Source organism: Ambystoma mexicanum, chromosome 1p (assembly GCF_040938575.1).
Source record: "Ambystoma mexicanum isolate Mex_15411 chromosome 1p, UKY_AmexF1_1, whole genome shotgun sequence".
In the NCBI taxonomy this organism is placed as follows: Eukaryota; Metazoa; Chordata; class Amphibia; order Caudata; family Ambystomatidae; genus Ambystoma; species Ambystoma mexicanum.
In genome coordinates this window covers 1,413,280,145-1,413,301,716 of record NC_090921.1, presented here as the reverse complement: position 1 = coordinate 1,413,301,716, position 21,572 = coordinate 1,413,280,145, and positions in this window count along the sequence as shown.

The following is a 21,572-nucleotide window of genomic DNA, read 5'->3' as shown; positions in this document are numbered from 1 at the left end:
ACTTAGGGCCTGATTTATAGAAGCATTTTACAATGGCGCAATCCAATTGAAAAATGCTCTGTATATCAGGTCCATAGTGTTATCATCCACTTCTCCGTGGCCTTTCAACAAAGCACATACATTCATAAGCCAGGAGACATGAAATCTGCTACTTTGGTTAATATTCCAGTTTTGTATTGTGGTCTTAGTCAATATGTCAAAAATATTCTATATTCATTGCATGTGTACTTCGCTTTTAATACAGCTAATTTGCATATTGTCTGAAACAGCTAAAAAAAACACCCTATGTTGCAGATTAATCAGAAATGCTGACATTAATTAATTAATCACTCTACTCGGTTTCATTATTTCATTCGTACTCATTCATACATGAAGTGAAATTGTGCTAATTGATCAACATCGATTGCAAATATAAAAACAACGTGGGATCTCGATGGGTAGTATGGAAAGAACGGTTAGAAATGTGCTTTACAAATGCTGGGGTTGGCGATGATGACAAACGAAATCAATGACCCTGTTTTATGCTGGAAGTGAAGTCCACAAGATGTACACAACTCTTCCACAGGGAGATGGCTCCTGCATTGACACAGTAAAGGTCACTGACAAATTAATTCAGCCCCATAGTGAACATTGATTATGAGAGATTTCAGCTGTGCCAGGCAAATCAACAATTGACAGAATTCCTCAATGCTTCTCTATCCCTGACTCAGGCATCTGATGGCAATGTGTGCCTTCCAAGATGAGGAAGGAGAAATCAGATGCCAGATCAACCAGAAATGCTTTTCTTCCCAATTGTAAAAGCAAATACTGAAGGAACCAGGCTTGATGCTACTCCAAGTACTAGAAAAAGGGAACGGCCTCACGAGCTTGCCAATTTAAGAGATACCCAAATGGAAGATGTGATGAAGGGATTTGAGACTGAAGAGGTGTGAAAACAGGCCATCCATGGGGGATTGTGTATTAGGGGAAGAGCAGGGTTGTCCAACTCCAGGCCTCGAGGGCCAGAAACATGTCAGAATTTCTGGATATCCCTCATTAATATTCCTGAGATAAATTTGCATACAATGATTCTAAATGTATGCACATTTCATCTAATGAATAGTCATGAGAGATGTCCTGAAAACCCATCAGGATTCCGGCTCCTGATGCCTGGAGTTCGACATCTCTGAACTAGAGGTTGTTCTGCACAACAACAATGACCAGAACAGGTGAGGTGCTCATGGGAGTTCTGTGAAGGAGCATTATCCCACTTCAAAGGCTGCCCTGGGTGGCTGGGCAATGTGGCCATTCTTGGAGAATGAACCATTTTGCAAATGTATGCACGGCCATACTTGTCACAGACAGGAGGGCGTCCAGCCAAAGTAGCGGCGGTTACCCTGGAAATACCTGTAGAGAATAAACACATGGATGACATAATTGATGCTTAAGATGTATTTTTTATATTAGTAATTTGTCAAGTCATCCAAGGGAAGAGGTGACAACCTCCCTGTAAAGTAGCAATACTGTTACCTCAAGTGTCAGTACTAATAGATAGAGGGGCATGTGATGCCGTCTGCTCATTTTCACAAATTATAGCCTATTCCTACTAACAAAACCAAAAATACAAATTATTATCTACATAAGTAAACACCCACTTCCACTTCAAGGTGCCCAAAATATAATTGTAGGAAATGACAGGGTAAAGACGCTGCCTATGTCCTATATTACGAAAGAGGGCAAGGACAATATTCTCAGCTGAATTCAATTTCTACCAAGCAGACATAGAAGGTTTGTAAACCAAGTATCAAGATTTGTTTCAATGTGTGTGGTGTCTACAGAACCAAAATGTAAGATTAAACATGGACCCCACAATACAACTGGTAACTCTGAGGCATTGCCCATTCCATTCCATTCCATCCCAGGAAGAAAGTTTAAGAAGAATTGGGCAGACTTGAAAGTGCAGATATCATAAAACGGGTGAGTGGGCCCACCTGATGGGTAACCTTGATAGTGGTAGCTGCCAAACTGAAGCAACTGGGAGAGCTCTTGATATATGCAGACATGTGGATTTGCAATAGGGTGATTCTACGTGAATGGCGACTCCAACAATGGATGGCATACTGGCTGACCTCCAAAGAGCGGCCATTTTTTCCACCATTGATCTCGGCTCCAGCTACCACCAGATACCACTACATTCAGATTCCTGCCCCAGTAAGACTTTTTCACTCATATAGGCCTCTTCCGGTAAAAGAGACTTCGTTTTTGGCTGTCTTCTGCTGTTCAGGTTTTCCAACATATGATTAAAGGAATTCTACCGGACTACAAGAGGTCATCAATGAAAGTGACAATGTCCTTATTTATTCCAAGGTGGACAAGTAAAATCTGGAGAGAGTCGCAGCAGTGTTTCAATGACTTAGGCAGCATAGACCCACCATACATGAACAATCTGTTTCATGCTTGGAAAGTCCATTTCTTTTACTTCATATTTCAAGACAAAGGAGTATCTGGTGACCTCCAGAGGATTGAGGCCATCAGGAAGTTTATGCCACCTGCAACACCATCAGAAATCTGAAGCTTCCTTGACATGATACATTTCTGTGGCAGTTTCATCCTTAACTTGACCAGCATGACGAACCTCTGCGAAGCCTGATTAGGAAAGACCATGACTGGTCTGTGAAATAAGCACACCCAAAAAGCATGTGAAAATGCAATGCTTGCTCTGGCAAAAGGTACAATGATAAACTTCTTCGATCCCAGGAGGTCATCCGAAATAGTGGTCAATGCAAGCCGTGTTGGATTAGGAGCAATATTGGTACAGGTGGATGCTGAAGGCGTGAGACATCCCAACGCCTTTGTGAGAAAAACATTGACCCCGACAGAACAAAGATGCTCCCAAATAGGGAAGTGTTATGGGGGTGATGACATTTCCACCTATATGTATTTGGCCACCTCATTGCTGCAATTACTAATCACAAGCCTTTGATACTCATTTTACAAGGCTCAGCGCTGCAGCCCCCACTTCGACTGGAGCAATGGATGCTGCAACTGCAGAACTACAAAGTCAACTTGCAGTTTAGAGCAGGGTCAGAGAAATCCGCAGATGATCTGTCCTGTCCCCCAGAGTAGAATATACTATGGATATTTCCCACCTTATTTGATAACAGTGGCCTGTCCCATAAGGGGAGGAGACAATACAATCTAGAACAAAATCAGGGACATAGGCTACCACTCCCTTTTCCATGCTTTAATGACCTTGAGCTATGCTCTGTGCTATGATGGAGTAAATCCTCAGCACACTGACCAGTAATATGTTAAAAAACTGTTTAATAATGCATTCCTTTTTGTAAAATACAGTTCGCATAACAACAAACATTATGGTACCGTCCCCTTGCCAAATCACATGGACGCCCCACCACATATTTAAAACTAATCACACTGTGGTGTAAGTGTACAAAACGTGTCAATGTACTCTTATTTTGTCACCTAGATGCCACAAGAACACAACCTGTGAACATCGAACATGACACTGGAGCCCTAGCCAACCTGGTAACTGGGATGGCAATTACCAAATCAGTGTTGGTGACTGACATCTCAGAAGCCACGCAGGAACACATTGGCATGCAGTGAATTGCAGAGCATCTGAGGGGTAGACAGGTGTGTTCATTTCTAATGGATCAAGCATGTCACACTTTAGACATGAAGGCATTCATGCAATGACTTGGCAGTGTGTGCAGAGCTGTTAATAGGATCGGAAAGTGTGATTCTCAGGGGAACTCAAATAGTCAAGCCTCCTGTGCTAATAGAGAAGGTGGTGCAAATTGCACACACAGACACCAGGTGGCAAATAAAATGAAGGCCCAATTACGGGTGAAAGTGTGGTTCCACAAATTACAGAAACTTGTTGGTCATTTACTAGCAAGGTGCAGATGGTGCCAGCCAACCTGCAAGCCTAGGCGTCTTCCGCCCACCGAATGACCACACACGGTGCCTGCACCATGGCAACCAGTGAGTACGGTTTTCGGGACCTTCAATCACAACATAGATTTTTTGATGCTACTGGAAGAATTTTTTGCCACTCATGGCTTTTCCGCATACATTGAGAACGGACAACATGCCACCTTTTCAAAGCAAATCATTTGAAGAATTAATGAAATTATATGGGGTACAACATCACTGCATCACCCCGTGCTGAGGAAATAGTGATGTAGAGCACTTCATGCAAACCCATAATAAGGTTTTGTCCATTGCCCATGACAAAGCACATTCCATGGAAGCAGCACTCAATAAGTTCCTAATGCCATACAGGACATCACCCCACACAATCACAGGGCTAGCACCTGCGGGGACGTTCCTTGAAAGAAAGATCAGGTCCCTGTTACCAGAACACGGATCCTGAGAGAAACAGTGGTGACGTGGCACAACCAAGTGGCTGATAAAGAGGAGGAATCGATGCAAAGGCAGTTGGTACATTCCAGCATGACCGTGGATGATGAGGCTTTGATACACAACAGCTGACCTCAACACAAGCTGTGCCTACCTCACGAAAACCAATTAAATAGGGTTGTTGATCACAGAGAGAAGGTTATGGTGAAGAAGTCACACAAAACTGTGGTTGGTTCACCAGGAAACGGAGGAGAGAATGCTGGACAACAAAACACACAGAGTGTCAAGAAGACAAGGATACCATAATGATTATGAGGTTTTATCTATATAGCTCTTTCGTCAAAGTGCTTTAAATAAAACATAATTACATAAAATATCATTCAACCGCTGTTGGTACTCATTTATCGACCTTGGAAGGAATAAGAGGTTGAATTGGCCTTCCGGGGGTTTGAACTTGTAAACTTTAGATTCCATACAGATTGCAGCAACCAGGGCTCAACCCACTAAGCTATCTTATCGGCTGATGGACAAGGATGAGACATCACCTGTTCTCAGTGACAGTGAGGAAGTGCCTCTGACCAGATGTCCCTGGAGAAATAAAATGGCAGTGTCGACTAGGCTTACTAAATATGTAATAGAGATGTGATACATAACCAAGGGCGCGTGTGACGTCAAGGGTGCATAGGTAACTGGTAGAACTTTGAGTAACAAAATTGAGGCTGTGACGGTTAACGTTTGTTTATGTTACCAATGTAATGTATGGTGAAAGAGGGATGTTGTAACATCATGCTACACGACGTGCCGGCGTCGGCAGATATGATGCGGGGATGAAATAAAATGTAACACCCTGCAGGGGCAGTACCAATTGCAGGAGTGCACGCTGTTTATGTGTCGTTAGTGGTACGTGGCCTCCCACCACACTGAGGTACCGGCAAATGCAACAGTCACAATGAGCTGATTATGAGTGGGTTTTAAATATCACACCCCGTCTGAAGAAAACGTGTTCTGTTTTTTTGCAGAATGTACCAGAAGTGCAGTTGCTTGGGATATTTTTCACTGATTAGATTGGGAAGCATCTGCTCCAATACCAAGTGATCTGAAATGCAAACTTGCAAACTGATGGGCCTTCTGGTGTAGTTTATGGCACATCAACAATGTATCCATCTGGACCCTCACAGGCCGTATAACCCTTTTCACAAAGATGTATAAACCCATAAAGGCCAGGTAAATAACATGCAGACTTAAATTTTTTTCCATGGGATAGTAAGAAACAGGATATAATCTTGGAATATCAAGCATATGTTTTATATTTGTCCGTTGTGGAAACCTTGGTTACAGAGATGGTTCCCAAAGGATTCAGTGATACAATTGATTGTGGGCATGAGAAATGTCGCTAAGAGACTGTGAAGGAGTGAACAGCACTGTCACAGATTTTTTCAAGGCGCAGGGCAGAATACTTGGGCCCCAATTCATAGAACATGCGCACAAATCCCTAAAAGTCCCTTGAACAGAAAATAACTTTGTGCACCCCTGTGCGCAAAAGATTCTGTGTGCGTCCGTGTGTTCATGGAATTTCAACCACAAAGTAACCCTATGTGAAAGTAGCGGCCGGAACGCCCAGGACACACCGCCACGCATAGAAAATTCAGCCACATTTACCAACATTTGCGCCCTCCTTGTCTGCAAAGTAACGCACCCTGGCAATACTGCATGCAAACCCCCCCAACCAAGGCAGCATCCCGGCAACACTGTGTGGGGTTCCCCATAACTATTTCCAGTACCCCGTCCGTATGTGTACCATTTTTCGTAACTGTAGTCAGACCCCATTAAATATGCGGGCAAACCCCCGTAAACTGTGGCTGCAGCCCGCTACTCTGCATAGCATACGTGCACCCCTTACTGCAATCAGCACCCCAACTGCATGCAACCACCCCTACATTTGCAATCAGACCATACCTTTGTGCAGTGATTCCAATGCGATTGGGGCCTTGCGCCTGCTTTCACGTGGCAGTGTGATCAGGAGCTTTGCATGCTAATTTCCCTGATGTGATGTTGCCCGGTCAGATCCATGAATACGCTTGGTTTTGCGTGGTACTGGGCATGCGATTTCCTTGTACAGGCCATCACTCCCTCCCCCCCACCCCCGCTCATGCCCTGTGTGTCTCTCTCCCTCCCCCCACCCCCGCTCATGCCCCGTGTCGGTGGCCAGCGGAGGGCCGAGGAGCGGGATCTGCCGCACGAACTCATGTCCGTGCGGCATGTCCGTGTTTTTGTTTGTCCCCCCCACCGTGTGTGTCTCTCCCTCCACCCACACCGCTCATGCCCCGTGTGTCTCTATCCCTCCCGCCCATTCCCCGCTCATGCCCCGTGTGTCTCTCTCCCTCTCCCCCACCCCCTCTCATGCCCCGTGTGTCTCTCTCCCTCCCCCCCACCCCCGCTCATGCCCTGTGTGTTTCTCTCCCTCCCCCCACCCCCGCTCATGCCCCGTGTGTCTCTCTCCCTCCCGCTCACCCCCGCTCATGCCTTGTGTGCCTCTCTCCCTCCCCCCACCCCCGCTCATGCCCCGTGTGTCTCTAGCCCTCCCACCCACCCCCTGCTCATGCCCCGTGTGCCTCTCCCCTCCCTCCCACCCCGCGCTCATGCCCCGTGTGTCTCTCACCTCCTCCCCACCCCTGCTCATGCCCCGTGTGTGTCTCTCCCTCCCCCCACCCCCGATCATGCCTTGTGTGTCTCTCTCACTCCCCCCACCCCCGCTCATGCCCCGGGTGTCTCTAGCCCTCCCACCCACCCCCGCTCATGCCCCGTGTGTCTTTCTACCTCCCGCTCACCCCCGCTCATGCCTTGTGTGCCTCTCTCCCTCCCCCCACCCCCGCTCATGCCCCGTGTGTCTCTAGCCCTCCCACCCACCCCCTGGTCAAGCCCGGTGTGTCTCTCCCCTCCTTCCCACCCCCCGCTCATGCCCCGTGTGTCTCTCACCTCCTCCCCACCCCTGCTCATGCCCCGTGTGTGTCTCTCCCTCCCCCCACCCCCGCTCATGCCCCGTGTGTCTCTCTCCCTCCCGCTCACCCCCCGCTCATGCCTTGTGTGTCTCTCTCACTCCCCCCACCCCCGATCATGCCCCGGGTGTCTCTAGCCCTCCCACCCACCCCCTGCTCATGCCCCGGGTGTCTCTCCCCTCCCTCCCACCCCCCGCTCATGCCCCGTGTGTCTCTACCCTCACCCCCACCCCTGCTCATGCCCTGTGTGTCTCTCCCCTCCCCCCCACCCCCCGCTCATGCCCCGTGTGTCTCTATCCCTCCCGCCCACCCCCGCTCATGCCCCGTGTGTCTCTATCCCTCCCGCCTACCCGCCGCTCATGCCCCGTGTGTCTCTATCCCTCCCGCCCACCCCCCGCTCATGCCCCATGTGTCTCAGTCCCTCCACCCGCTCATGCCCCATGTGTCTCTCTCTCTCCCGCCCACCCCCGCTCATGCCCCGTGTGTCTCTCTCCCTCCCCCCAACCCCGCTCATGCCCCGTGTGTCTCTAGCCCTCCCAAACACACCCCGCTCATGCCCCGTGTGTCTCTAGCCCTCCCTCCCAACCCCCGCTCATGCCCCGTGAGTCTCTAGCCCTCCCACCCACCGCCGCTCATGCCCCGTGTGAGTCTCTCCCTCCTCCTCACCCACTGCTCTTGCCCCGTGTGTCTCTCCCCTCACCCCCTACTCATGCCCCGTGTGTCTATAGCCCTCCCACCCACCCCCTGCTCATGCCCCTAGCCCTCCCAACCACCCCCGCTCATGCCCCGTGTCTCTCTATCCCTCCCACCCACCCACCCCCTGCTCATGCCCTGTGTGTCTCTATCCCTCCTACCCACCCCGCGCTCTTGCCCCGTGTGTCTCTCTACCTTCCCCCCACCAACCCCCGCTAATGCCCCGTGTGTCTCTCTCCCTTCCCCCCACCCCCGCTCATGCCCCGTGTGTCTCTATCCCTCCCACCCACTCCCCGCTCATGCCCCGTGTGTCTCTATCACTCCCACCCACCCCCCGCACATGCCCCATGTGTCTAAAAACCCACCCCCCCGCTCATGCCCCGTGTGTATCTATCCCTCCCACACACCCCCCGCTCATGCCCTGTGTGTCTCTATCCCTCCCTCCCATCCCCGCTCATGCCCCGTGTCTCTCCCTCCCCCCTGCCCCCTGCTCATGCCCCGTGTGTCTCTCCCCTCACCCCATGCTCATGCCCCGTGTGTCTCTCCCTACTCATGCCCCGTGTGTCTCTAGCCCTCCCACACACCCCCCGCTCATGCCCCATGTGTCTCTCCCCTCCCACCCACCCCCCGCTCATGCCCCATGTGTCTCTATCCCTCCCACCCACCCCCCGCTCATGCCCCATGTGTCTCTATCCCTCCCTCCCACCCACCCCCCCGCTCATGCCCCGTGTGTCTCTCTCCCTCCCCCCCACCCCCGCTCATGCCCCGTGTGTCTCTCTCCCTCCCCCCCACCCCCGCTCATGCCCCGTGTGTCTCTCTCCCTCCCCCCACCCCCTCTCATGCCCCGTGTGTCTCTCTCCCTCCCCCCCACCCCTGCTCATGCCCCGTGTCGGTGGCCAGCAGAGGGCCGAGGAGCGGGATCTACCGCACGAACTCATGTCCGTGCGGCATGTCCGTGTTTTTGTTTGTCCCCCCTACCCCCGCTCAAGCCCCGTGTGTCTCTATCCCTCCCGCCCACCCCCCGCTAATGCCCCGCGTGTCTCTATCCCTCCCGCCCACCCCCCGCTCATGCCCCGTGTGTCTCTATCCCTCCCGCCCACCCCCCGCTCATGCCCCGTGTGTCTCTATCCCTTTCGCCCACCCCCCGCTCATGCCCGTGTGTCTCTATCCCTCCCGCTCACCCCCTACTCATGCCCCGTGTGTCTCTAGCCCTCCCACTCACCCCCAGCTCATGCCCCTAGCCCTCCCACCCACCCCCCGCTCATGCCCCATGTGTCTCTATCCCTCCCGCCCACCCCCCGCTCATGCCCCGTGTGTCTCTATCCCTCCCGCCCACCCCCCGCTCATGCCCCGTGTGTCTCTATCCCTTCCGCCCACCCCCCGCTCATGCCCGTGTGTCTCTATCCCTCCCGCTCACCCCCTACTCATGCCCCGTGTGTCTCTAGCCCTCCCACTCACCCCCAGCTCATGCCCCTAGCCCTCCCACCCACCCCCCGCTCATGCCCCAAGTGTCTCTATCCCTCCCAGCCACCACCCACTCATGCCCCGTGTGTCTCTATCCCTCCCCCCCACCCCCGCTCATGCCCCGTGTGTCTCTATCCCTCCCGCCCACCCCCCGCTCATGCCCCGTGTGTCTCTATCCCTCCCGCCCACCCCCCGCTCATGCCCCGTGTGTCTCTATCCCTCCCGCCCACCCCCCGCTCATGCCCCGTGTGTCTCTATCCCTCCCGCCCACCCCCCACTCATGCCCCGTGTGTCTCTATCTCTCCCCCCCGCTCATGCCCCATGTGTCTCTCTCCTTCCCGCCCACCCCCGCTCATGCCCCGTGTGTCTCTCTCCCTCCCCCCCACCCCCGCTCATGCCCTGTGTGTCTCTCTCCCTCCCCCCACCCCCGCTCATGCCCCGTGTGTCTCTCTCCCTCCCGCTCACCCCCCCTCATGCCTTGTGTGCCTCTCTCCCTCCACCCACCCCCGCTCATGCTCCGTGTGTCTCTATCCCTCCCACCCACCCCCTGCTCATGCCCCGTGTGTCTCTCCCCTCCCTCCCACCCCCCGCTCATGCCCCATGTGTCTCTCACCTCCTCCCCACCCCTGCTCATGCCCTGTGTGTGTCTCTCCCTCCCCCCACCCCCGCTCATGCCCCGTGTGTCTCTCTCCCTCCCGCCCACCCCCCGCTCATGCCCCGTGTGTCTCTATCCCTCCCCCCCGCTCATGCCCCATGTGTCTCTCTCCCTCCCGCCCACCCCCGCTCATGCCAAGTGTGTCTCTCTCCCTCCCCCCCACCCCCGCTCACGCCCTGTGTGTCTCTCTCCCGCCCCCCACCCCGCTCATGCCCCGTGTGTCTCTAGCCCTCCCAAACACACCCCGCTCATGCCCCGTGTGTCTCTAGCCCTCCCTCCCAACCCCAGCTCATGCCCCGTGTGTCTCTAGCCCTCCCACCCACCCCCGCTCATGCCCCGGTGTGTCTCTCCCTCCTCCTCACCCCCCGCTCATGCCCCGTGTGTCTCTCCCCTCACCCCCTACTCATGCCCGTGTGTCTCTAGCCCTCCCACCCACACCCCGCTCATGCCCCTAGCCCTCCCACCCACCCTCGCTCATGCCCCGTGTGTCTCTATCCCTCTCACCCACCCCCCGCTCACGCCCCATGTGTCTCTATCATTCCCACCTACCCCCACTCATAACCCGTGTGTCTCTATCCCTCCCACCCACCCCCACTCTTGCCCCGTGTGTCTCTCTACCTTCCCCCCACCCACCCCCGCTCATGCCCCATGTGTCTCTCTCCCTCCCCCCCACCGCCGCTCATGCCCCGTGTGCCTCTATCCCTCCTACCCACCCTGCGCTCATGCCCCGTGTGTCTCTATCACTCCCACCCACCCCCCGCTATTGCCCCATGTATCTAAAAACCCACCCCCCGCTCATGCCCTGTGTGTCTCTATCCCTCCCACCCACCCCCCGCTCATGCCCCGTGTGTCTCTATCCCTCCCACCCACCCCTCGCTCATGCCCCATGTATCTAAAACCCACCCCTCCGCTCATGCCCTGTGTGTCTCTATCCCTCCCACCCACCCCCTGCACATGCCCCGTGTGTCTCTATCCCTCCCTCCCACCCCCCGCTCATGCCCCGTGTCTCTCCCTCCCCCCTACCCCCTGCTCATGCCCCGTGTGTCTCTTCCCTCACCCCGTGCTCATGCCCCGTGTGTCTCTCCCTACTCATGCCCTGTGTGTCTCTAGCCCTCCCACACACCCCCGCTCATGCCCCATGTGTCTATCCCCTCCCACCCACCCCCGCTCATGCCCCGTGTGTCTCTATCCCTCCCACAACCCCCCGCTCATGTCCCGTGTGTATCTATCTCTCCATCCCACCCACCCCCATGCTCATGCCCCATGTGTCTCTATCCCTCCCACCCACCCCCCGCTCATGCCCCGTGTGTCTCTATCCCTACCACCCACCCCCCGCTCATGCCCGGTGTGTCTCTATCCCTCCCACCCACCCCCCGCTCATGCCCTGTTTGTCTCTATGCCTGCCACCCACCCCCCGCTCATGCCCCGTGTGTCTCTATCCCTCCCACCCACCCCCCGCTCATGCCCCGTGTGTCTCTATCCCTCCCACCCACCCCCCGCAAATGCCCCGTGTGTCTCTCTCCCTCCCCCCACCCCCGCTCATGCCCCGTGTGTCTCTATCCCTCCCACCCACCCCCCGCTCATGCCCCGTGTCTCTATCCCTCCCACCCAACCCCCGCTCATTCCCTGTGTGTCTCTATCCCTCCCACCCACCCCCCGCTCATGCCCTGTTTGTCTCTATCCCTGCCACCCACCCCCCGCTCATGCCCCGTGTGTCTCTATCCCTCCCGCCCACCCCCGCTCAAGCCCCGTGTGTCTCTCTCCCTCCCCCCCACCCTCGCTCATGCCCCGTGTGTCTCTATCCCTCCCGCCCACCCCCGCTCAAGCCCCGTGTGTCTCTCTCCCTCCCCCCCACCCCCGCTCATGCCCCGTGTGTGTCTCTCCCTCCCCCCACCCCCGCTCATGCCCTGTGTGTCTCTCTCCCTCCCGCTCACCCCCCGCTCATGCCTTGTGTGTCTCTCTCCCTCCCCCCGCTCATGCCCCGTGTGTCTGAAGCCCTCCCACCCACCCCCTGCTCATGCCCCGTGTGTCTCTCACCTCCCTCCCACCCCCCGCTCATGCCATGTGTGCCTCTCCCATCCCCGCCACCCCCGCTCATGCCCCGTGTGTCTCTCCCCTCCCCCCACCCCCGCTCATGCCCCGTGTTTCTCTCCCCTCCCCCCACCCCCGCGTGTATCTCCCCTCCCACCCACCCCCCACTCATGCCCCGTGTCTCTCCCCTCCCACCCACCACCTGCTCATGCCCCGTGTGTCTCTACCCTTGCACCCACCCCCTGCTCATGCCCCGTGTGTCTCTCCCCTCCCACCCACCCCCCGCTCATGCCCCGTGTGTCTCTAGCCCTCCTCCCCACCCCCTGCTCATGCCCTGTGTGTCTCTCCCACCACCCCCTGCTCATGCCCCGTGTGTCTCTAGCCCACCCACCCCCTGCTCATGCCCCGTGTGTCTCTCCCCTCCCTCCCACGCCCTGCTCAAGCCCTGTGTGTCTCACCCCTTTCCCCCACCCCCCGCTCATGCCCCGTGTGTCTCTCCCCTCCCCCCACCCCCCGTGTGTCTCTCTCCTCCCACCCACCCCCTATCATTCCCCATGTGTTTATCCCCTCCCACCCACCCCCCGCTCATGCCCCGTGTGTCTCTCCCCTCCCACCCACCTCCCGCTAATGCCCCGTGTCTCTCCCCTCCCACCCACCCTCGCTCATGCCCTGTGTGTCTCTATCCCTCCCACCCACCCCCCGCTCATGCCCCGTGTGTCTCTATCCCTCCCACCCATCCCCCGCTCATGCCCCCTGTTTCTCTATCCCTCCCACCCACCCCCTGCTCATGCCACGTGTTTCTCTCCCCTCCCCCCACCCCCTGCTCATGCCCCGTGTGTCTCTATTCCTCCCACCCACCCCCAGCTCATGCCCAGTGTGTCTCTATCCCTCCCACCCACCCCCCGCTCATGCCCTGTGTGTCATATCCCTCCCACCCACCCCCCGCTCATGCCCCCTGTTTCTCTATCCCTCCCACCCACCCCCTGCTCATTCCCCCTGTTTCTCTATCCCTCCCACCCACCCCCCGCTCATGCCCCGTGTGTCTCTCCCCTCCCTCCCACCCCCTGCTCAAGCCCTGTGTGTCTCTCCCCTCTCCCCCACCCCCTCTCATGCCCTGTGTGTCTCTATTCCTCCCACCCACCCCCAGCTCATGCCCCGTGTGTCTCTATCCCTCCCACCCACCCCCCGCTCATGCCCTGTGTGTCTCTATCCCTCCCACCCACCCCCCGCTCATGCCCCCTGTTTCTCTATCCCTCCCACCCACCCCCTGCTCATTCCCCCTGTTTCTCTATCCCTCCCACCCACCCACTGCTCATGCCCCGTGTGTCTCTCCCCTCCCTCCCACCCCCTGCTCAAGCCCTGTGTGTCTCTCCCCTCTCCCCCACCCCCCGCTCATGCCCCGTGTGTCTCTCCCCTCCCCCCACCCCCCCCGTGTGTCTCTCCCCTCCCACCCACCCCCTATCATGCCCCCTGTTTCTCTATCCCTCCCACCCACCCCCTGCTCATTCCCCCTGTTTCTCTATCCCTCCCACCCACCCCCCGCGCTCATGCCCCGTGTGTCTCTATCCCTCCCACCCACCCCCCGCCCATGCCCCGTGTGTCTCTATCCCTCCCACCCACCCCCGCTCATGCCCCGTGTGTCTCTATCCCTCCCACCCACCCCCCGCTCATGCCCCGTGTGTCTCTATCCCTCTCCCCCACCCCCCGGTCATGCCCCGTGTGTCTCTATCCCTCCCGCCCCCCTGCTCATGCCCTGTGTGTCTCTATCCCTCCCGCCCCACCCCCGCTCATGCCCCGTGTGTCTCTATCCCTCCCGCCCACCCCCCCTCTCATGCCCCGTTTGTCTATCCCCTCCCGCCAACCCCCCGCTCATGCCCCGTGTGTGTCTATCGCCTTCCGCTCACCCCCCTCTCATGCCCCGTGTGTGTCTATCCCCTCCCGCCCACCCCCCGCTCATGCCCTGTGTGTCTCTCTCCCTCCCCCCACCCCCGCTCACGCCCCGTGTGTCTCTATCCCACCCACCCACCCCCCGCTCATGCCCCGTGTGTCTCTGTCCCTCTCCCCCACCCCCCGCTCATGCCCAGTGTGTCTCTATCCCTCCCGCCCACCCCCCGGTCCTGCCGCGTGTGTCTCTATCCCTCCCGCCCACCCCCCGCTCATGCCCCGTGTGTCTCTATCCCTCCCGCCCACCCCCCGCTCATGCCCCGTGTGTCTCTATCCCTCCCGCCCACCCCCCGCTCATGCCCCGTGTGTCTCTATCCCTCCCGCCCACCCCCCGCTCATGCCCCGTGTGTCTCTATCCCTCCCGCCCACCCCCCGCTCATGCCCCGTGTGTCTCTATCTCTCCCCCCCGCTCATGCCCCATGTGTCTCTCTCCTTCCCGCCCACCCCCGCTCATGCCCCGTGTGTCTCTCTCCCTCCCCCCCACCCCCGCTCATGCCCTGTGTGTCTCTCTCCCTCCCCCCACCCCCGCTCATGCCCCGTGTGTCTCTCTCCCTCCCGCTCACCCCCCCTCATGCCTTGTGTGCCTCTCTCCCTCCACCCACCCCCGCTCATGCCCCGTGTGTCTCTATCCCTCCCACCCACCCCCTGCTCATGCCCCGTGTGTCTCTCCCCTCCCTCCCACCCCCCGCTCATGCCCCATGTGTCTCTCATCTCCTCCCCACCCCTGCTCATGCCCTGTGTGTGTCTCTCCCTCCCCCCACCCCCGCTCATGCCCCGTGTGTCTCTCTCCCTCCCGCCCACCCCCCGCTCATGCCCCGTGTGTCTCTATCCCTCCCCCCCGCTCATGCCCCATGTGTCTCTCTCCCTCCCGCCCACCCCCGCTCATGCCCCGTGTGTCTCTCTCCCTCCCCCCCACCCCCGCTCACGCCCTGTGTGTCTCTCTCCCGCCCCCCACCCCGCTCATGCCCCGTGTGTCTCTAGCCCTCCCAAACACACCCCGCTCATGCCCCGTGTGTCTCTAGCCCTCCCTCCCAACCCCAGCTCATGCCCCGTGTGTCTCTAGCCCTCCCACCCACCCCCGCTCATGCCCCGGTGTGTCTCTCCCTCCTCCTCACCCCCCGCTCATGCCCCGTGTGTCTCTCCCCTCACCCCCTACTCATGCCCGTGTGTCTCTAGCCCTCCCACCCACACCCCGCTCATGCCCCTAGCCCTCCCACCCACCCTCGCTCATGCCCCGTGTGTCTCTATCCCTCCCACCCACCCCCCGCTCACGCCCCATGTGTCTCTATCATTCCCACCTACCCCCACTCATAACCCGTGTGTCTCTATCCCTCCCACCCACCCCCCACTCTTGCCCCGTGTGTCTCTCTACCTTCCCCCCACCCACCCCCGCTCATGCCCCATGTGTCTCTCTCCCTCCCCCCCACCGCCGCTCATGCCCCGTGTGCCTCTATCCCTCCTACCCACCCCGCGCTCATGCCCCGTGTGTCTCTATCACTCCCACCCACCCCCCGCTCTTGCCCCATGTGTCTAAAAACCCACCCCCCGCTCATGCCCTGTGTGTCTCTATCCCTCCCACCCACCCCCCGCTCATGCCCCGTGTGTCTCTATCCCTCCCACCCACCCCTCGCTCATGCCCCATGTATCTAAAACCTACCCCTCCGCTCATGCCCTGTGTGTCTCTATCCCTCCCACCCACCCCCTGCACATGCCCCGTGTGTCTCTATCCCTCCCTCCCACCCCCCGCTCATGCCCCGTGTCTCTCCCTCCCCCCTACCCCCTGCTCATGCCCCGTGTGTCTCTTCCCTCACCCCGTGCTCATGCCCCGTGTGTCTCTCCCTACTCATGCCCTGTGTGTCTCTAGCCCTCCCACACACCCCCGCTCATGCCCCATGTGTCTATCCCCTCCCACCCACCCCCGCTCATGCCCCGTGTGTCTCTATCCCTCCCACAACCCCCCGCTCATGTCCCGTGTGTATCTATCTCTCCATCCCACCCACCCCCATGCTCATGCCCCATGTGTCTCTATCCCTCCCACCCACCCCCCGCTCATGCCCCGTGTGTCTCTATCCCTACCACCCACCCCCCGCTCATGCCCGGTGTGTCTCTATCCCTCCCACCCACCCCCCGCTCATGCCCTGTTTGTCTCTATGCCTGCCACCCACCCCCCGCTCATGCCCCGTGTGTCTCTATCCCTCCCACCCACCCCCCGCTCATGCCCCGTGTGTCTCTATCCCTCCCACCCACCCCCCGCAAATGCCCCGTGTGTCTCTCTCCCTCCCCCCACCCCCGCTCATGCCCCGTGTGTCTCTATCCCTCCCACCCACCCCCCGCTCATGCCCCGTGTCTCTATCCCTCCCACCCAACCCCCGCTCATTCCCTGTGTGTCTCTATCCCTCCCACCCACCCCCCGCTCATGCCCTGTTTGTCTCTATCCCTGCCACCCACCCCCCGCTCATGCCCCGTGTGTCTCTATCCCTCCCGCCCACCCCCGCTCAAGCCCCGTGTGTCTCTCTCCCTCCCCCCCACCCTCGCTCATGCCCCGTGTGTCTCTATCCCTCCCGCCCACCCCCGCTCAAGCCCCGTGTGTCTCTCTCCCTCCCCCCACCCCCGCTCATGCCCCGTGTGTGTCTCTCCCTCCCCCCACCCCCGCTCATGCCCTGTGTGTCTCTCTCCCTCCCGCTCACCCCCCGCTCATGCCTTGTGTGTCTCTCTCCCTCCCCCCGCTCATGCCCCGTGTGTCTGAAGCCCTCCCACCCACCCCCTGCTCATGCCCCGTGTGTCTCTCACCTCCCTCCCACCCCCCGCTCATGCCATGTGTGCCTCTCCCCTCCCCGCCACCCCCGCTCATGCCCCGTGTGTCTCTCCCCTCCCCCCACCCCCGCTCATGCCCCGTGTTTCTCTCCCCTCCCCCCACCCCCGCGTGTATCTCCCCTCCCACCCACCCCCCCACTCATGCCCCGTGTCTCTCCCCTCCCACCCATCACCTGCTCATGCCCCGTGTGTCTCTACCCTTGCACCCACCCCCTGCTCATGCCCCGTGTGTCTCTCCCCTCCCACCCACCCCCCGCTCATGCCCCGTGTGTCTCTAGCCCTCCTCCCCACCCCCTGCTCATGCCCTGTGTGTCTCTCCCACCACCCCCTGCTCATGCCCCGTGTGTCTCTAGCCCACCCACCCCCTGCTCATGCCCCGTGTGTCTCTCCCCTCCCTCCCACGCCCTGCTCAAGCCCTGTGTGTCTCACCCCTTTCCCCCACCCCCCGCTCATGCCCCGTGTGTCTCTCCCCTCCCCCCACCCCCCGTGTGTCTCTCCCCTCCCACCCACCCCCTATCATTCCCCATGTGTTTATCCCCTCCCACCCACCCCCCGCTCATGCCCCGTGTGTCTCTCCCCTCCCACCCACCTCCCGCTAATGCCCCGTGTCTCTCCCCTCCCACCCACCCTCGCTCATGCCCTGTGTGTCTCTATCCCTCCCACCCACCCCCCGCTCATGCCCCGTGTGTCTCTATCCCTCCCACCCATCCCCCGCTCATGCCCCCTGTTTCTCTATCCCTCCCACCCACCCCCTGCTCATGCCACGTGTTTCTCTCCCCTCCCCCCACCCCCTGCTCATGCCCCGTGTGTCTCTATTCCTCCCACCCACCCCCAGCTCATGCCCAGTGTGTCTCTATCCCTCCCACCCACCCCCCGCTCATGCCCTGTGTGTCATATCCCTCCCACCCACCCCCCGCTCATGCCCCCTGTTTCTCTATCCCTCCCACCCACCCCCTGCTCATTCCCCCTGTTTCTCTATCCCTCCCACCCACCCCCCGCTCATGCCCCGTGTGTCTCTCCCCTCCCTCCCACCCCCTGCTCAAGCCCTGTGTGTCTCCCCCTCTCCCCCACCCCCTCTCATGCCCTGTGTGTCTCTATTCCTCCCACCCACCCCCAGCTCATGCCCCGTGTGTCTCTATCCCTCCCACCCACCCCCCGCTCATGCCCTGTGTGTCTCTATCGCTCCCACCCACCCCCCGCTCATGCCCCCTGTTTCTCTATCCCTCCCACCCACCCCCTGCTCATTCCCCCTGTTTCTCTATCCCTCCCACCCACCCACTGCTCATGCCCCGTGTGTCTCTCCCCTCCCTCCCACCCCCTGCTCAAGCCCTGTGTGTCTCTCCCCTCTCCCCCACCCCCCGCTCATGCCCCGTGTGTCTCTCCCCTCCCCCCACCCCCCGTGTGTCTCTCCCCTCCCACCCACCCCCTATCATGCCCCCTGTTTCTCTATCCCTCCCACCCACCCCCTGCTCATTCCCCCTGTTTCTCTATCCCTCCCACCCACCCCCCGCGCTCATGCCCCGTGTGTCTCTATCCCTCCCACCCACCCCCCGCCCATGCCCCGTGTGTCTCTATCCCTCCCACCCACCCCCGCTCATGCCCCGTGTGTCTCTATCCCTCCCACCCACCCCCCGCTCATGCCCCGTGTGTCTCTATCCCTCTCCCCCACCCCCCGGTCATGCCCCGTGTGTCTCTATCCCTCCCGCCCACCCCCCGGTCATGCCCTGTGTGTCTCTATCCCTCCCGCCCCCCTGCTCATGCCCTGTGTGTCTCTATCCCTCCCGCCCCACCCCCGCTCATGCCCCGTGTGTCTCTATCCCTCCCGCTCACCCCCCCTCTCATGCCCCGTTTGTCTATCCCCTCCCGCCAACCCCCCGCTCATGCCCCGTGTGTGTCTATCGCCTTCCGCTCACCCCCCTCTCATGCCCCGTGTGTGTCTATCCCCTCCCGCCCACCCCCCGCTCATGCCCTGTGTGTCTCTCTCCCTCCCCCCACCCCCGCTCACGCCCCGTGTGTCTCTATCCCACCCACCCACCCCCCGCTCATGCCCCGTGTGTCTCTGTCCCTCTCCCCCACCCCCCGCTCATGCCCAGTGTGTCTCTATCCCTCCCGCCCACCCCCCGGTCCTGCCGCGTGTGTCTCTATCCCTCCCGCCCCCCCGCTCATGCTCTGTGTGTCTCTATCCCGCCCGCCCCACCCCCCGCTCATGCCCCGTGTGTCTCTATCCCTCCCGCCCACCCCCCCGCTCATGCCCCGTTTGTCTATCCCCTCCCGCCCACCCCCCGCTCATGCCCCGTGTGTGTCTATCCCCTTCCGCTCACCCCCCTCTCATGCCCCGTGTGTGTCTATCCCCTCCCGCCCACCCCCCGCTCATGCCCTGTGTGTCTCTCTCCCTCCCCACACCCCCGCTCATGCCCCATGTGTCTCTCTCCATCCCACTCACCCCCCGCTCATGCCTGGTGTGCCTCTCTCCCTCCCCCCACCCCCGCTCATGCCCGGTGTGTCTCTAGCCCTCCCACCCACCCCCTGCTCATGCCCCGTGTGTCTCTCCCCTCCCTCCCACCCCCCGCTCATGCCCCGTGTGTCTCTCACCTCCTCCCCACCCCTGCTCATGCCCCGTGTGTGTCTCTCCCTCCCCCCACCCCCGCTCATGCCCCGTGTGTCTCTCTCCCTCCCGCTCACCCCCCGCTCATGCCTTGTGTGTCTCTCTCCCTCCCCCCACCCCCGCTCATGCCCTGTGTGTCTCTAGCCCTCCCACCCACCCCCTGCTCATGCCCCGGGTGTCTCTCCCCTCCCTCCCACCCCCCCGCTCATGCCCCGTGTGTCTCTCCCCTCCCCCCCACCCCTGCTCATGCCCCGTGTGTCACTCCCCTCCCCCCACCCCCCACTCATGCCCTGTGTGTCTCTATCCCTCCCGCCCACCCCCCGCTCATGCCCCGTGTGTCTCAATCCCTCCCGCCCACCCCCGCTCATGCCCTGTGTGTCTCTATCCCTCCCGCCCCACCCCCGCTCATGCCCCGTGTGTCTCTATCCCTCCCGCCCAACCCCCCTCTCATGCCCCGTTTGTCTATCCCCTCCCGCCAACCCCCCGCTCATGCTCCTTGTGTGTCTATCCCCTTCCGCTCCCCCCTCTCATGCCCCGTGTGTGTCTATCCCCTCCCGCCCACCCCCCGCTCATGCCCTGTGTGTCTCTCTCCCTCCCCCCACCCCCGCTCACACCCCGTGTGTCTCTATCCCTCCCACCCACCCCCCGCTCATGCCCCGTGTGTCTCTATCCCTCTCCCCCACCCTCCGCTCATGCCCAGTGTGTCTCTATCCCTCCCGCCCACCCCCCGGTCATGCCCCGTGTGTCTCTATCCCTCCCGCCCCCCCGCTCATGCTCTGTGTGTCTCTATCCCTCCCGCCCACCCCCCCGCTCATGCCCCGTTTGTCTATCCCCTCCCGCCCACCCCCCGCTCATGCCCCGTGTGTGTCTATCCCCTTCCGCTCACCCCCCTCTCATGCCCCGTGTGTGTCTATCCCCTCCCGCCCACCCCCCGCTCATGCCCTGTGTGTCTCTCTCCCTCCCCCCACCCCCACTCACGCCCCGTGTGTCTCTATCCCTCCCACCCACCCCCCGCTCATGCCCCGTGTGTCTCTGTCCCTCTCCCCCACCCCCCGCTCATGCCCAGTGTGTCTCTATCCCTCCCGCCCACCCCCCGGTCCTGCCGCGTGTGTCTCTATCCCTCCCGCCCCCCCGCTCATGCTCTGTGTGTCTCTATCCCGCCCGCCCCACCCCCCGCTCATGCCCCGTGTGTCTCTATCCCTCCCGCCCACCCCCCGCTCATGCCCCGTTTGTCTATCCCCTCCCGCCCACCCCCCGCTCATGCCCCGTGTGTGTCTATCCCCTTCCGCCCACCCCCCTCTCATGCCCCGTGTGTGTCTATCCCCTCCCGCCCACCCCCCGCTCATGCCCTGTGTGTCTCTCTCCCTCCCCCCACCCCCGCTCATGCCCCATGTGTCTCTCTCCATCCCACTCACCCCCCGCTCATGCCTGGTGTGCCTCTCTCCCTCCCCCCACCCCCGCTCATGCCCGGTGTGTCTCTAGCCCTCCCACCCACCCCCTGCTCATGCCCCGTGTGTCTCTCCCCTCCCTCCCACCCCCCGCTCATGCCCCGTGTGTCTCTCACCTCCTCCCCACCCCTGCTCATGCCCCGTGTGTGTCTCTCCCTCCCCCCACCCCCGCTCATGCCCCGTGTGTCTCTCTCCCTCCCGCTCACCCCCCGCTCATGCCTTGTGTGTCTCTCTCCCTCCCCCCACCCCCGCTCATGCCCTGTGTGTCTCTAGCCCTCCCACCCACCCCCTGCTCATGCCCCGGGTGTCTCTCCCCTCCCTCCCACCCCCCCGCTCATGCCCCGTGTGTCTCTCCCCTCCCCCCCACCCCTGCTCATGCCCCGTGTGTCACTCCCCTCCCCCCACCCCCCACTCATGCCCTGTGTGTCTCTATCCCTCCCGCCCACCCCCCGCTCATGCCCCGTGTGTCTCAATCCCTCCCGCCCACCCCCCGCTCATGCCCTGTGTGTCTCTATCCCTCCCGCCCCACCCCCGCTCATGCCCCGTGTGTCTCTATCCCT